This window comes from Brachycentrus maculatus, unplaced genomic scaffold, assembly GCF_059751285.1.
Source record: "Brachycentrus maculatus isolate JH-2025_06_01 unplaced genomic scaffold, ASM5975128v1 h1tg000677l, whole genome shotgun sequence".
Taxonomy (NCBI): domain Eukaryota; kingdom Metazoa; phylum Arthropoda; class Insecta; order Trichoptera; family Brachycentridae; genus Brachycentrus; species Brachycentrus maculatus.
In genome coordinates this window covers 376,075-394,213 of record NW_028281409.1, presented here as the reverse complement: position 1 = coordinate 394,213, position 18,139 = coordinate 376,075, and the positions used below count along the sequence as shown (strand labels likewise).

General features: G+C 30.7%; 1 protein-coding gene across 1 annotated transcript in view; it reads left to right on the top strand.

Annotated features, from left to right (window-relative positions):
• The window catches only part of LOC148300661 (ecdysone receptor-like), a 343,879-nt gene that overhangs the window by 20,364 nt on the left and 305,376 nt on the right, over window positions 1–18,139 (top strand). Inside the window, exon 2 of the mRNA XM_088274456.1 lies at window positions 13,894–13,935. The gene's annotated coding sequence lies outside the window, so the exon portion shown is untranslated. The remainder of the gene's footprint in view (window positions 1–13,893; window positions 13,936–18,139) is intronic.

Genomic DNA, 18,139 nt, shown 5'->3' with positions numbered 1-18,139 from the left:
ATATATATATATATATATATATATATATATATATATATATATATATATATATATATATATATATATATATATATATATATATATATATATATATATATATATATATATATATATATATATATATATATATATATATATATATATATATATATATATATATATATATATATATATATATATATATATATATATATATATATATATATATATATATATATATATATATATATATATATATATATATATATATATATATATATATATATATATATATATATATTTATATATATATATATGTGTGTGTGTGTGTGTAGATGCATGTATAAGATGCATTTTGCTTACTCCACGTGTGTTCCTGCTGCACTCGCAACATACCCTCTCGAGTCACGAACTAACACCCTCGCACGCTCAAACTCACCACGGCACCTTATGTTAGTACATATACGCCTGCGTGTGCGAGCAATGATGAATTCGTGATCTCCGCTTACATCCTGCCTCCCTGGTATATTTAGCTCCCGTAATGCGCGCATTGATTTCAGCTGCTTGACCCGACTGCAGCCATTACTCTCCCGATCGTAAATTCCGAGTGTTTTGAAGGAGAAACGTTTAAATTTGGCGTGTAAACATTTTTATTGAATGTCATTTTTAACACAAGGAAGGCCACACACTTTCAGGTTTTAAAAATACTTTCATAAGGCATAGTACTTATTTATTTTGATTCATGGTATAATTTTTAATTTATGTACATATTTCACAGTTGAGAAACTCATGGCTACTGACAATATCTTCTAGCAATATATATTTTTATTTGATTGATTATCGTACATTATTAAATCATCAAAATGTAATCATTTAAAAAAATATTTCTTAGTCATTTTTTTACTTACGGTTTCCTTGAATATTCTTTTTTATTTACAACATTATGAGCGTGCCCAAATGAAGAAGAATATGGATATACTTCTTCATCTATAACTCCTAAGCGGAGATAATCCAGATGTGTGAACAAGTATTTGGACATACTCAACATGTTGTAAATAAAATAACTGGTCAAATTATAAACTTCATAAAAAGAAATAGAAAATCATATCTGACGGGGCTCAAGTATGTGAATGTAATCCAGTGAGTCTTTTCTTAATAAAAGCTTTCCCTGTTCCAACATAGATGGCTCTTGTGAACTCACATGTACTGTGTCACGAGTTTGATCGATGTATCTAGGAGCTACAAAAAAATATTAATGTGGTTTTTCAATCATGGGTAGAATTGGTGAATGTTACACGTCTGTAAAGTGATTACTTAACTAAACCTATGACGGTCGTAAGCCCTGTAAATATCATGTCCGCCTTATTCTTCTTAATCTAATATAATTTTATCTTCCAGTACTAATTGAGCGTTGATAAATAACCTTAAGTGCACAAATATTTCACGGTACTAAGTGAGAGTCGCGAACAATTTTAATAAATTCAACGATCGCTATTTATCAACACGTTTGCGTATCGACTTTGACAGCATATGTATCCAGTTCGCCGACCGTCTTGGCTTTGATTAATGCGCCTTTGAAGATCGCGCACGTTCAATGGAAGATGGCAGTTTCCGGCGAAAAGGCGGAAGATATAGTTTCACATGGGGTGAAAAACGAGGAACGGAGACGCGTCGGAGTCGAACGCGTGTCTAATAATACCGCCAGGGAAGTTCGAGATACTAACACAGTTTCACTACTAAAATACATTCCACAGTTCGGCTTGCATTCGCCTTGTGGCAACCGAGAGTAATATTAGGAAGGAACTACATACATCGGTGATAATTTTAGTCGACACACCTAGGCCATTGGTGAAATATGAAAATTTATCAAAGTAAAGGGATTTTCTGAGCTGCTACAGCCAAAATTTATCGGTGTAACGTAATAGAAAACCATTACGTAGCTTTATGCTAAACGATAAATGGGAGAAAACGATTAAAATTCTGTCGCGGAATTGCAAAAACATTAAACTCGGATATAAATTATATTTTTGTATTTGAAATCATTTTAAATCTACTACTAATCATATTTTTCACATTTTTCTATATGTCCTAACACTTCTTCACAAATCTGCGTTTTATTTTCTCACTTAGGAGTATTTTTTTTTACATTTGTTGATATCTCAACATAGATGAAAAAGAAAAGGGATGTCTGGGTATTTACAGAGCTTATGACCTATCTACCTGGTTGAGTGATCACTTTACACACGTGAAACATTTACTATTATACCCATGATTGCCAATCACACTAGTAAAATTTTGAGTTTGTCCAATAATGTGGACACATTCAATATGTTAATTTAATTTAAATTCGCTTGCTTTGTCCATTTCAGAAAAAGCATTTACTAACCTGAAGATCTTTTAGGGAGATCGTGCATTTAATCCTTTAATTTTCAGTACAAAGTCCTTTAAACTTTGTAAGAACAGAACAGCAGTAGAAGTTGCATGATGTCTTTCAGTAAGTTCAAGTTGTGTTTATGTGCGAGTACCCTTTCGAGAGATCTGTGAAATCTCTGAAGCTTTGATGCGATGCTTTCCGCACGTACCTTCTTGTTCGAACGTACCTAGACTCGACTTGATATTGGATCTAATCACAGTTAAAATCTGTTGCCAAGGTAAATGTGAAACAAGAACATTGTTATTCCAACAGAGTTCGTCAGAAAGCACTATGGTTTCGACGGCCCCTACGTAAAGTACTCTATCTGCAAATCTGTTACTTTACAGGAGAGAGCTCAGAAGATTTTTTCAACGTATTTTTTTTATCAATTAACGGTTTTATCTGAAATTCCAAACTAGTATTATATGTACATTAAAAAACACGATAAAAGAACGTATTAAATCGTTTTAAAACTTTATGCTTTGTCAAAATTAAGTAGTTAGCGTTTTAGGAGTTCAGTTCATTTCGAAAATTCAATGTAGATAGCGTCTTATACGCCTGAAAACTATGCGTAATTTATTTTATATATTTTTTTGTTTGTTTATATTTGTAGATAACGGTCAGTTGATAACATACACCAAATATCTCAAAATAGACAAAAATGTAGTAATAAAATGTAGCGACGGTATATTCCTATTATAATACTATGTTTAAATTGCATTAGAATTTTGATAGTAACTATTTAACTATTCCTGTATTATTTGATCATTTTGTGAACATTACATTGTTATTCATAAACACGGCAATTTGGCATTTAGTCAAAACACTTAATTATTATAAGTAGGTGCTCTGAATATTATTATAGGTGCTTTGAACATAGGTGAGATTCATTCCGAATTAGTTCACTTGTATTTATTAGGAGACAGCCTGAAATTAAATTAAATATTTTTAGATACCTCTTTTTTTAAACAGATGATTCTTAATAATGTTAATTATTTATTATATTAGACACTAGATTATTTATCCTACGGATGAGATTTCAATATTATAGGTTAAGATCAACTTGATCTGATACATACATATCGCTCACTCCTTTCAAGAAGGTCATAAATCAAAAAACCAGATTTTTCAGAAGAACGTTTTTAAAGTTTAAAATTATAATACAATGTTTTAAAAATAAATATCAAGCCACTTACTGGACTTTTTACTGTGCAACAGATCTTTTTAGGTAAAACCTGAAGGTTATTTCTCCATATGAAAAAAATTAAGTACATTTAAAAAAATAATTAAACAATACCTTTTCTTCAAAATGCAAAAACAACACTTTCTGCCATGTAGCGGGTAAATATAAAGTTAAAAATATGCCGTTTTTGTTGGGATATAGTTCATTTTCTGGGCGTTCCGAAAACATGCACAACTGAAAATTGTCGATTTTGTAAATATGACGTTGTTGAAAGGAGTGAGCGATATTTCAGACCTCAGACGCTTGAATGTGACGTATATGATGAGGTTTTCATAAACAATAGACCATCTCGGGTCTGGTACATAATTGTATCAAGTAAAAAGCAATCTAAATTCAACTGGTAACAGTATGCTTCGATGTCCCACAAGGCTTCGCGCTCTAACTCCTAATTTATTCCGAGCCGCAGTACACATCCCGCTCACAGTGTATTAAATCCTTGTAGATGCATAATCCTTTCTGCCACAACAATGTACCATTTTACATGGGAATGGGCGCCGAGTCCAGAGCTATCAGTTTCTGATGATTTTATTGTAAAGGTATTCTGGAAATTTATATTTTAGTTATTTTCACACATACTAATAAAAGAGTTTCTGCTCAATAAAAAGCTTATTTTCATCTCACCAATAGACGTATCTACTGAAGTTCTAGTGATTCAAGAACAATGTTTTAAAATCGGTTCATATATATAGAACTTCCAAGAATTTGAGTAGTGTAGTTGTCAATAATGGGTAGAATTGGTGAATGTTACACGTGTGTAAAGTGATCACTTAAACCAGCCTATGACGGTCGTCAGCCCCATAAATGCCCAGACGTCCATATTCTTCTTCATCTTTGATGAGATGTCAAAAAATAATATAAACTAAATTAATCATCACGCCGCTTCCCTGCAGGGGTAGGCAGAGAGGTTTTGCAATCAATTTTCGCCTTTGCCACATGAATGTGTCTCCTCATGCATACCCGCCGATCATTCCAACTCTTGACCTGACTACTTTTAAGTATTAGAAATACTTGATCATGCTAAGTTTTCCTCGGTCTTCCTCTGCTTTTAATACCAACCACATTTATTTGCATCCTATGGATGATATATTACGATATATATTATAGGTTTCTGAACTGCGATGGTGCGTCTTTTGTTTTTATACGAGAAAGCATAAGAATTCCAGAGCTTTTTAATGCAATATGGATGATGAATATTTACCCGCTACAGGGTAGAAATTGTTGTTTTTGCATTTTGAAGAAAAGGCATTGCTTAATTATTTTTTTTTAAATATACTTAATATTTTTCAAATGAAGAAACAACATTTAGGTTTTACCTAAAAAGATTTGTTGCACAGTAAAAAGTTACACATATTTATTTTTGATACATTGTATTATATTTTTAAACTTTAAAAACGATCTGAAAAATCAAGTTATTATTTTATTTATGACGTTGTTGAAAGGAGTGAGCGATATGTTCTCATTCGAGTAATTAGGATATGGTTTTTCGTTTTGCAGTATTTCAAAATTAAATGGTATGTTATTCATAAATTTGGCATTAACTGGCATTGCGGTATAATATGATGACTTTAATATAAGAATAAAACAATTGTTATATTATTTTGAGAAATAAAAAGACTTCGTTTTTTGATCCACTCACATTTGTATTAACAACCAACTAGTTTCGGCAACAACCTGTTGCCCTCTTAAGGGTTAAATTTATGACTTAAGTATAAATTATGATAAGTCAATAAATGATAAGTCATAAATTAAACTCTGAAGAGGGCAACAGGTTGTTGCCGAAACTAGTTGGTTGTTAATGAAATGTGAATGGATAAAAAAACAAAGTCTTTTTATTTCTCAAAATAATATATCAATATGATCCACAATGTCAATGCTTTCAATATTCAAAATATAAAACAATTGTATTTATTAGACCACTTTTTCAGTTTATTAATGCAAACACGACTAGTTTCAAGAACTAAAAGTTTTTCCTATCAACAGGTGAAGATACAAACATTAGTTGTCAACTCCTAGAGGCACAAAATTTAAGACACTAAAAACCCATGTTCTGAAATGTTATTTATGTAATAGATTTATATTATCCACTGACACTTCGTGATGGAATTGCATTTTTAATTTATTATTAGATTAAAACCAATATTTTTAGCTTTTCCACTTTTTTATTTGACCAGCGACCGGGTTTCGTCGTTACCGACATCACCAGTCTGATGATGTCGGTAACGACGAAACCCGGTCGCTGGTCAAATAAAAAAGTGGAAAAGCTAAAAATATTGGTTTTAATCTAATAATAAATGTTATTTATGTATTTGCCGAGTTAAATTTAAATTTATAAAAAATAGTCGAATATAGTTCAACAATTCATGGAGGTAATGAATATGTTATATATGTATGCTGACTGACAAGACAACTGTTATTACAGAGTTTATATTTTACAAAGATTGGTTATATAATATTATATCCAAGGAGAATAATAAAAATATATTTTTAATTTTTGTTTCCTTTACTAAATACCAGTATGTCTTAAAATCTGTTGTGACACGTGTTTGAATGCCTTTTCCATAATTTTAAAACACCGTAAAAAAGTCAAAATAGATTTGAAGAAATATTGGTACTTTTTACCCAGTAAATTTTTATAGATATTATTGCAAAGGGACTGCCGAATCAATTAATGAAAAAATATTATGTTGGCAAACTCTATTACGGAGCCTAAGATAGGATGGTCAAATAGCAAAATCTAGCAGTTTCTCCTTCTTCTTTTTAAAGGCTTTCACCCTTAAGCGTTCTAGCCAGTGTCGAATTGCTTTTTATTTACACTTTTTACATTTGACATTCAAGTGTTAGTATTCCTGTTAGTGGAATTAGTTTTATTGGTAATGTTAGTTGGTTAAGTGAGTTTTTTTACAATTATCTTACACGTTTAGAAATTTATACAATTCATTGAGATATTTATAAATTATTTTATATACAAGTTTGTAGGGGGATATCGTTTTTTTTTTAAATTACCTAACGTCCAAGTGACTCTGAAATCTAGCTACGGCTTATGCAACACCACTTATCATGACCCTACTCAGGTTTCAACTTTTTAAGTTTCATAGCCTATGCCTACTCGTGAGTGGATTTACTCTATATATTTAAAGTTACTATAATTTCATGTAATTCATGAGTGAAAATTCTAGGCAAAAACAATCTAGCAGTTTAAATGGATTTTAAACTATCTTAGTACACGGATCTGACCACTATTCTAATAGCTCTTGAGATGTAACCTCCATCTTGGTACGACAAAACATCTTTCTAGTATGAATACTAAACAGGAGTTCAGTTTCGACTTCGTACTATCGGAAAGTTTATGGGGGAGTATTCTGGAAGGAACGGCAGATCACGTACCGGCTCGAGATCCTTTGTGGTAAGTTTCTAGCGCAAGGACACGTCTCCGGTTCCCACACTATGAACAAACCATGTTTATGCGACAACTTTATTCCTAGTTATCATCATTTTATGACGCTGTAAACTCATCTTGTAATAATATCAAATCGCCTGTCAATAAAAGTCTTTTTGACGCTGAGATTGCAATTTGGGGAACGGGGAACGAACGACTCGCAGTGGAAAACGGGTCCCAATTATTTTAGTAGGTACCCTTGAATTAAGCCACGGTTGACCAATATCCCAATTAGATTGATACCTACCCTTTTCCAATGATATACAAAACAAGGAAAACGTTTTTTTATGTATTAATTTTAAATCAAACACATATTTTTTGAGTCTACTAAGTTGTATTTTATTAACAAAAAACACATAAAAATTATATTGTGACAATTGTTTCGCCTTGTTAGGGCATTATCAAACGAATGTCCTAACAAGGCGAAACAATTGTCACAATATAATTTTTATGTGTTTTTTGTTAATAAAATACAACTTAGTAGACTCAAAAAATCTGTGTTTGATTTAAAATTAATACATAAATTAAAATGGAGTTCTACAAATTAAACGCCAAGTCAATAAATAAATAAGGAAAACGTTACTATATAAATCTTGTATTCTCTTTATCTGGGGTTTCACAACAAAGAAGAGAATTTCCGAAATATAAGTAAAACTGAATAGAGCCATCGAAATATATTTCGTCTACCGTACACTTCTCGTGACATTTATTTGAGCACTAATATGATATGTACTTAGATATTCTTCCAATATATGAGATTACAAATACAATGTTTCAAATGATGTTTTAAACGACTCACAGCAACACCAAACCGATTTTCGACAGAGAAATTCATCATTATAATACACGAGGACGTAATAAAATACACGTAGAGTCGATAAACATAACTTTGTTTGGAGTAATGTAGTTGCAATATATTACCTATACCCAAATCAACCAGCTGCCTGACATACATACTTATATAAAATAGAACCCATTCAGAGATCCTAAATGAATGAACTGAAAATTTACATTATTGAAAGATATCTGTGTTAGTGATTAGTTATATATTTTTTCCTTAAAACATGTTTCTTACCTTATGTTTTATTTTATATACCTTTTTACTGCACCTTTTATAGATTTGTATTTTACATTTTTCCCCGTGTTTTCTCATTTGTTTTTCAGTCTTGTTAACCTTATCCCATCTCCCAAAATGAGTAATGGAAATTACTTAACGAGAATATTATATATGTGACATATGTATGTAATATGTTTAAATAAATAAATAAATCTTTGATTTCGCTGTTAAGGGGACGGTTTCAAACGAGTCGATATAGTATTTCTGATAACGCTTGTGACTTGCTGCTTCCCTTGTCGCTCCAATTGCTTCCAGGGGCGTGGCGCAGCCCCCTTTGAGAATCACATATGTAGCTCGGCTGTCCAAATTTAAAACACAGTAAGGGACATTTTTTTGTAGCACGTTTTTTTTGCATTAATGGACTAAGTAGACTCTACTTAGTCCAAAAATGCAAAAAAAACGTGTTACAAAAAAAATGTCCCTTACTGTGTTTTAAATTTGGACAGCCGAGCTGATTCGATAGTTAAATGGCCGTATTAAATAATGTTTTACCCCAGAATGGGTCTTGAGATAAACCTAATAAGTAATACATACAGCATCTTATTCATACCAAATTTCCGCCATATCCAAACACTAAGCAGTAAATTTCTCTGTGATCTGTGTTTAAACATGCTCCTCGTATTTACATACTAACTACCAACTTGAATTACTATAGATGATATTAATAATAAAAATGGATAATTTATAAAGCGCTATTTGCCTAAAATAATTGTAAAGTTACAATTGTTAAATGGCCGATCCTTTATATAGAAACAGAATGATCACAAATTATTTATAATACAATACGCTCATAGAAATACTACTGTAAACTACTGCAGTAGCATCTTATTTGTACGAAAACATACAAAACAAGAAGAAAAGGACATATAAAAATCTACAAAATTAGTCGATAGAAATTATCATATAAAAAAATACAATGTATACAGAAATGTGTAGTTAATGATGACTGAACCAAAAATATTAAAGTCCAAGCAAACAATATTTAAACGAAAACAAACATAAACGAGATTCGTATTCAAATTATTAAATGCAGAAATTACTACATCATAAAGGAGAAAAATATTGTCAAATCAACCCGAGCATATGGACATAATACTTACGAAAACAAAAGATAAGCTTTCGTTAAAATCGTACACAACAACAATTTTGCGTGCTACATAAGGCTATGACAAAATTCTATGGGATAGAAACGCATATTTCTAGATAATAATTTAAAAAAATACTATTAAAGTAAACTAATTTTACATTTTTAAAAATCGATTTTTTTAAAAACATTTAAGTCGGGATAAAATTTGCTTAAATATTAGTAATCTGAACTTCAGCAAAAACTTTTAAAGTAAAATAATGATATTGTTTTTACAACCACTTGTCGTAAAATAACAATGGTTTTACAATGCGGTAAGATGTCAATAAGTGGTCAAGAAGCTAATTTTAACGAGGGATCAACCATTTTCCGGTGTTATTACTTTATTCTTCTATGAACGGAAAAATTAAAATAATTGTATGGCGCACGAAAATTACTGCCGACAATTCTCCTAAAAATCTTTCGTTACTTTAATACTTGTTTTGAACAATTTGCGATATTTTTTTTGTGTGCTAATGTTCCGTGTTTCCGCTGTGTTCTTTTGTATGTATATAGTACCCGCTAACGAGGTACCCGAAGCAAATAAATAATATAACTATGACATTTCAATGTCGTACCCACGCGTTCGTCACGTTTTGTACGTATTTGATATGAGATTTTTATTTATTTTTGTTCTATTTATACGAATGACATATTGAGCCCTCATTGTAGAGGATTATTAGCACTTAATACCACCTAATATGGGATGGGGAAGGTATTTTATAGTAATATACCCAAACAAGGTAAAACATCCTTTTCTTGAAATATTTTGAAATCATATTTTCAGCGTTAGCTTTCCCTAAAAGAGAAATACCGTATATTATTGTAGATTTCACGATTTTCTTCCAGTAACGATCTTCAAATCAATTAGTTTAAATTATATTCATTTCATGATTTTTAAACTTTTGCTTGATAAATACCACATTTTAAAATTAAAATCTATTGTGACACGTGTTTCGATGTGTGTATTTAACATGATTATCAGACACCGTATGTGACACTTAGCCTTAATTTGATTTTGCCAACTACTAGATAACGATCATAATTATAAATCCATCATTATTAATATGACAACTACTAAAGCCTCCTGCCAATCTGCATGTTTCTACTGATATAAAAATAAGAAACAATTTCTCACCTTCTCATCATTTAACGTTTCAAGGATACAATTCTCAAATTTAAGTATCTCATCAAAACACGTGTCATAATAAATTAAATTAAAAGTTAAATTAAAAATAATGGACCACAAAGTGGGTGCCGAATCAAATTGGATTCGTATTAAAGCCTCTGTGATTATTTTGGATACCCACTATTATGTTTAATTCACACGTATTATATATATCGTTCAATAAAAGCCAAAGACTCTGTTGCACAATAGAAATGTTCTCATTTCAATGAATATTTCTTTATGAAACTATTAATATTTTTAATATTAAAAGCATTTGTTTAGTGGTTTGAAATTATTACTTTTTTACTATAAAAAAAAAGTTACTATAATATATATATATATATATATATATATATATATATATATATATATATATATATCATATGTATATAAATATATATATATATATATATATATATATATATATATATATATATATATATATATATATATATATATATATATATATATATATATATATATATATATATATATATATATATATATATATATATATATATATATATATATATATATACATAAATGTTGATTTCTTAAAGCATTGGGAGCAACACCAAAAATTAAGATTTTTTAATTTTTTTACACAAGTTTTGATGTATCCCAAATTCACACTATATATATATATATATATATATATATATATATATATATATATATATATATATATATATATATATATATATATATATATATATATATATATATATATATATATATATATATATATATATATATATATATATATATAAATATATATATATATATATATATATATATATATATATATATATATATATATATATATACAGTATCTACTCAATGAATTAGGGCCACCCATTATTTTTTTGAATACTCTGAAATCTTTTGGATTATTATATTTATTTTACATAAATACTTTAAGTTTTCTATCGACATCTAATATCATGTATATTACCTTCAATAATATGTAAAATATACCTGGATTATTTAAGCCTTTACAAAATTTAAAACCCTTTTTCTGAGAAAGGTCCCTAATTAGCACAGGTAGACAGATAGTTGAAAGTTCAAAAATTAGTCCTATCTTATTTATTAGTGAAGTTTCTTGAGTTCTGGTTATTGTTTTGTTCAGAGAGGTTATATAGTTATCGTGTCTTGTGAAAAAAACTTAATTTTTAATTTTAGTTCATAAAGTATAATTTTTTTTTGTAAACACAAGTGTTTTTTTTGAAAAAGACAAAATGGGAAAAAGTAAAGACATTTCTGAGGAAAAAAAGTCTAGTGTTATAGTGCTACTGAAATTAGGAATACTATCTAATAGAGAAATTTCAAAAAAAGAAAACGTTTCTCATCAAACAGTGGACAGAATTTCAAAATCAATAAAAAATCAGTCACCCGCCTCCAGCAATCGGCGAAAGAACTGTCGTAGGATTAGAAAATCAACACCGAGGACTGATCGAAAAATCGTTCAAAGTGCGTTAAAAAACCGTAGTGCATCAGTTAAAACATTAAAAATAAAATTGGAAGAAGAGGGTATAAATATATCGGTATCAACACTGAGGCGACGTCTTTACGAAGTAAATCTGAAATGCAGGCGCCCTGTAAAAGTACCAAAATTGACACCACGAATGAAAGCGGATCGATTAAAATGGGCCAGGCTACATCGAAATTACTCGGTAGATGATTGGAAAAAGGTATTTATTTAAATTGAATTTTCAACATATCATTTTAGTAAATAAACTTATATATTTGAATTAAACTTAAATTTTCATTATTTTTCAGGTCATCTTTAGTGATGAGTGCCGGTTAGAAGCCGTGACAGAGAGCCGTCGATTCGTCAGGAGAGCACCAATGGAACGTTACAATGAGGCCTGTGTGGTAAAAGTTATCAAACACCCCCCTGCAACAATGATATGGTCATGTATTATTAACAATTTACTTGGGCCGTTGTTTTTCGTGGAAGGAACAATGAACCAAAATTCCTATAAGCAGGTCCTCGAACGAATTTTATTGCCCTTCTACCATACACTCGACCCAACAGAAGGTCCATACACCTTCATGCAGGATGGGGCACCTTGCCACCGGGCTAAATCAATAATAAAAATTTTGTCTAACAAAAATCTGCTTTTGCTCCCCTGGCCTGGAAATTCTCCGGACCTTAATCCTATAGAAAACGTATGGAGCATGTTAAAAAATAAGGTTTACTCATTTCCAAATCCGACAGTAGACTGTCAAAAAAAAAATATTCAAAAAAATTGGTCAGAAGACGAAGAAATAAAAAACATAATAAAACAGTGCATTTTAAGTATGCCAAAAAGAATTGAGGCAGTTATTTCTGCCAAAGGTGGAAATACTAAATACTAACTATATTCATATGAAAATATATGCATAATTTAAGCGTAATAAAGTGTTCATGTGTAAATAAAATTCAATGTTGTTTTATTTAAGGTTTTCTCTGAGTTATTCCTGTTTGAATTGAGAAATTGCGTGAAATTCTGCGTGGCCCTAATTCATTGAGTAGAAACTGTATATATATATATATATATATATATACATAAATGTTGATTTCTTAAAGCATTGGGAGCAACACCAAAAATTAAGATTTTTTAATTTTTTTACACAAGTTTTGATGTATCCCAAATTCACACTATATATATATATATATATATATATATATATATATATATATATATATATATATATATATATATATATATATATATATATATATAATATATATATATATATATATATATATATATATATATATATATATATATATATATATATATATATATATATATATATATATATATATATATATTATATATATATATATATATACATAAATGTTGATTTCTTAAAGCATTGGGAGCAACACCAAAAATTAAGATTTTTTAATTTTTTTACACAAGTTTTGATGTATCCCAAATTCACACTATTCAAAATGGCATAAATGTACACATAAATACAATTTTCATAAATAATTCATTCCGGAAAATCATGTCACCAAATATGGAATTGTCAGCTCGAGCTAATAATACATTGCACTTATAACCCTCAAATTCCCAGTCAGCAGTCTTTCCATTTACTCTCTCGATCACCTTACCCCAGCTTATCAATACTGGACTTACTACCTGACTCCATCCATTTTCATCTATTCTTCGCTGAACTGCATACTAAATCCCTGCTCGACCAAATGTGTGACTCTTTTATATAAAATTTCGAGTCCGTACTGGCGTTTTAAACTTCCTCATCATCATCATCATTGTCAGACCCTAGTATAACCTGACGATACACCATTTTGCACTTATGATTCATCGTTTCTATATAAACTCCTTTAGATATTTCATTATTAATATTTTAGTAAAATAAACATCGATAATGTTGTATTAAATTGGTTCTTTTTTATTACAGACGCGAACACATCGCCGCAGTTATCATCCAATACAAGTCAAGGTAACGAATACAATACTATTAACAGTAATAAATTATTTAGATTATCGCCGTTTATCATCTCAGTCATTGCAACCTTCAATGGATAACAATATACCGAGAATGATTAATAAACACACAATATAATAGTAGGTATTATGGCTGCCATGTTACCGATAAGTAACATGGCATATAAAGGCCAAATTATGAATTATCTTGAAAATTTAGAAATCCAAAAAACCTGAATTCTAATAATAATTTATTAAATAATATATTGTTTCAAAATTCTTCACCTTTGCTTTCCATTTTTCCTTTGTTTTCAAACTCCGCCCCTTGACTAACCCCTTCCCCTTACTTTCCCCTCTCCTTATTTATAGAACAATTTTATATTTTATATTTTAGTTATTATACAGACTTGAATGATGGAAGTTTAACTTCTGAAACATGTAGTCTATAATAAAACTCAAGTGGTAAAAAACAAGTGTTTTCTTTACTCATTGTTACTGATAAGTAATAATTTGTGCTTCAACATTTATTTTATAAAATAAATTTTGTCATCATGTTTATCTTTTATAAAACTCACCCTATGGGTCGAGCTTGAGTCTTTATTCTCTTTTTATTCATATTATTTTTTAAGATCTCATCAAAGATGAAGAAGAATATGGAAGTCTGGGCATTTACGGTGCTGACGACCGTCATAGGCTGGTTTAAGTTATCACTTTACACACGTGTAACATTCACCAATTCTACCCATTATTGACAACCACACTATTCAAATTCTTGGAGGTTCTATATATGTGAACCAATTTAGAACCTTGTTCTTGAATCACTAGAATTTCACTAGTGACATCTATTGGTGAGATGTAAAGAAGCTTTTTTATTCAATTGATTTTATATTTTAAACTTAATACAATTTTTTTTCAACTTTTTCCTCGCGATAATTTTTTACGTCATTTCTGAAATTTTTAACCTGTTTGGTCTTTTCTTTCTTCTTCACTTAGTGGCGTAAAGTGACCTTTCTTGATCGTAACTATCACCCCACTAAAGAATAGAACGCCACACTAATCTGTCTTTGCACACGATATTAGCCTCTTCCACATTCATATATCTTCTCATACATACACGCCGACTATTCCAACTTCTGACCTGACCGCTTTCAAGTATTTGAAATACTTGATCATGCCATGTTTTCCTCGGTCTTTCTTTTCTTCCATTACCAACCACATTCGCCTCATGAATTTGTTTAACTATCCTTTCTTCACTCATTCGATTCACATGCCCAAACCATCTCAAAACACCTTTCTTAATTATATCGATAATGCTTATCTCAGCCTTGCATTCTTGCCATCTATCAATAATCCTTTACCTCCTTCCCTAAACTCCCTTTTTCCTTTGCCTTCCTTATTATCATCAATCTGTAATATATGTTTTTTTTTAAATCTTCAAGTACTATCTACTCTCTGATTGCAAACAGCTATATATGGTATCAAACGTTTTGACCAATATCACTAGTCTGCTTTTCGTTGGTTGGAAAATATTGCTTTTTAGTAATAAGCTTGCCAATGTACTTTTTTCTGTACGTAAAGTTTAAATAAAATAAAAATATCACAGGAAAAAAATACACAAGCTTTGTTTTTACAATTTTTATTTTGTTATTATTTTTACAAACGGTTTCTACAAATACCTTGTCTTCTTTAGAGATGGATAGATACTACGGATAAAAACATCTTTCATCTGAACAATACTTGACATTTATCGAAACTTATTTGAAAAATAGCACTGGAATAAAAACATAGTTTTTCTCAGCCTTGCATCCTTTCCTTATATCACCATTGTAATATCTATCATACATTGTATTGCCACACATTCGTCTGAGGGATCGCGCTTCGACTGCATTCAGTCTACTTTAATCTTTCTTTTGCCAACTCCACTCTCCACATCCATACATTAGGGTTTGAACCTATTTTTTTCTGTACATGAAGTTTAAATAAATAAATAAATAATGGAAATGAATGAGAAAAACATGGCACGATCAGGTATGCCAAATACTTGAAGGTGGTCAGGTTAGGAGTCGTAACAATCGGCGGGTATGTTATGAGGAGATGCATGAACGTGGATGAGACGAAGAATGTTTGCAAAGACAGAGTGGTGTGGCGTTCTATTCTCTCTGCCTACCCCTGCGGGGAAGCGGCGCGAAGGTTAGTTAGTTAGTTAGTTAGTTTTAGAAATAAAGAAATTCAGACAAATTGTGAAGCACGTGAGGTTATTGATGCTTTTCACGTGTTCCTCTAAGGGCGGGCAGAATGACCCGCTACCGTATCTTGTTGGGTCCCAGCGACCCCATTCTGGGGTCGGGGGGTCCCCGGGCGCCCCCGGTGACCGGGTGACCCCCTGACCTGGTCGGTGATGCTGAGCCCGGTCACTCGCCCGTATATGTACCATCCACGTGTAATATACAAACTGCGCCCGCGAAACTTATTCCGGTCACTAGTAACGAGCGCGGCTTCACGAGTGACTAAACATATCGCTCACTCCTTTCAAGAACGTCACAAATAAAAAAACTTGATAAAAAAACTTGGTTATCACAACTGATAAAAAAATTATAATGTAATCTCACATACATGTATAATCGTGTAAAATATTTTTTTATATATTATTTTTTGACATCTCAACATAGATGAAGAAGATCATTAAAGTCTGGGCATTTACGGGGCTTACGACCGTCATAGGCTGGTTTGATCACTTTACACAGGTGTAACATTTACCAATTCTACCCATGATTGACAACAATAATACTCTATATACATTTTTCGAATTCGAAACATAGTGCTTAAATTCACTAGAGACATCTATGGTGAGATAAAAGAAGCTTTTTATTGAGCAGAAACTCTTTCATTTGTATGTGAGATCCGAATCCTGGATTTTAATCAAACGCATAACGCTCACTCCTTTCAAGAACGTCATAAATCAAAAAACTTGATTTTTCAGGAGAACGTTTTTAAAGTTTAAAAATATAATACAATCTATTAAAAATAAATATCAAGACACTTATGGAACTTTTTACTGTGCAACAGATCTTTCTTGAAAGGAGTGAGCGATATCTAGGTACGTTAAATATTCATCTGTTTATAACATAAAATATAGTTTAATCCTATACCACTTATCCTCGATTGGTACATCGAATCATCTCAGCATATTCTTATAAGAGTTCTCTGTATTTTCTTCTCACACCCTCTATATTGGGGAGCGTTTGTTCAATTAAATCGAAGCTCTAATAAGCATCGACATTTCACCATATCATTTGATCTTGGGTCTATCAAATATAAGCTTACCAAGACTCGGACGTGTATTCAATCACATCACTACTTTTATTAAAGCACTGACCAAAAAGGCATAATTATTTTCAAAGACTACTATTTCTGTCTACATACAAGTGATGTGATCCTTTTTACATATTACCCCTTGCATGCGATGTATCTTCTCCCGCAAGAACGGGAGCTTTGGCAACCAATGTAAGAATTATGCAACTACTCCAGTCTATATATATTAATACAAATCTAGTTTAACTTATTCTGGCGGGTGGTAACTGTGTATAGGTTACCTTATCAACTTGAACCCGTGCGAAGAAGAGTACATCTCGTCTGGTAGTTTCGGTAACCGCACGTTCAGAATAGACTAATAGTTCCTATGTGATCTATGATCCGTGATCTACATTTCAACAGAGGACGGTTTTTCAATGCGGTTTTTCGACTAAATATAAGTTATTTTTTGTGTATATTTATTTATTTATTTTTGTGTAAGATTTACCTATGAGCGTTCGCATTCAAATGTCTTCTTAATAGATAATAGTTGAGTAAAACAGTTTATTTTTATCTATAATTATAGTCGATTGCCTCTTTATAACATTTATTGGATGAAATGGTCATTGTTCAAATGGTCAAATTGTTAATAAGCACTCTCCTTTTCATTCATCACTTTGTGTAATACCACTTAAAACTTTTAAGTGGTATTACATAAAGTGAACGATGAATAATAAGGAGAGTGTTATATTACCATACCACAAAGTTAACCATGCTTTTTATATAAAAATATATTATTAGTAAGCTCCGAATTATTTTTCAGAATTTGCAAATCACATAATAGATTCAAATCACTCATTCCACTCTCATAAATTAAAATTATTACTCCTTGTTCCACATAAAGGCCAAATTATTAATTATTTAGAATA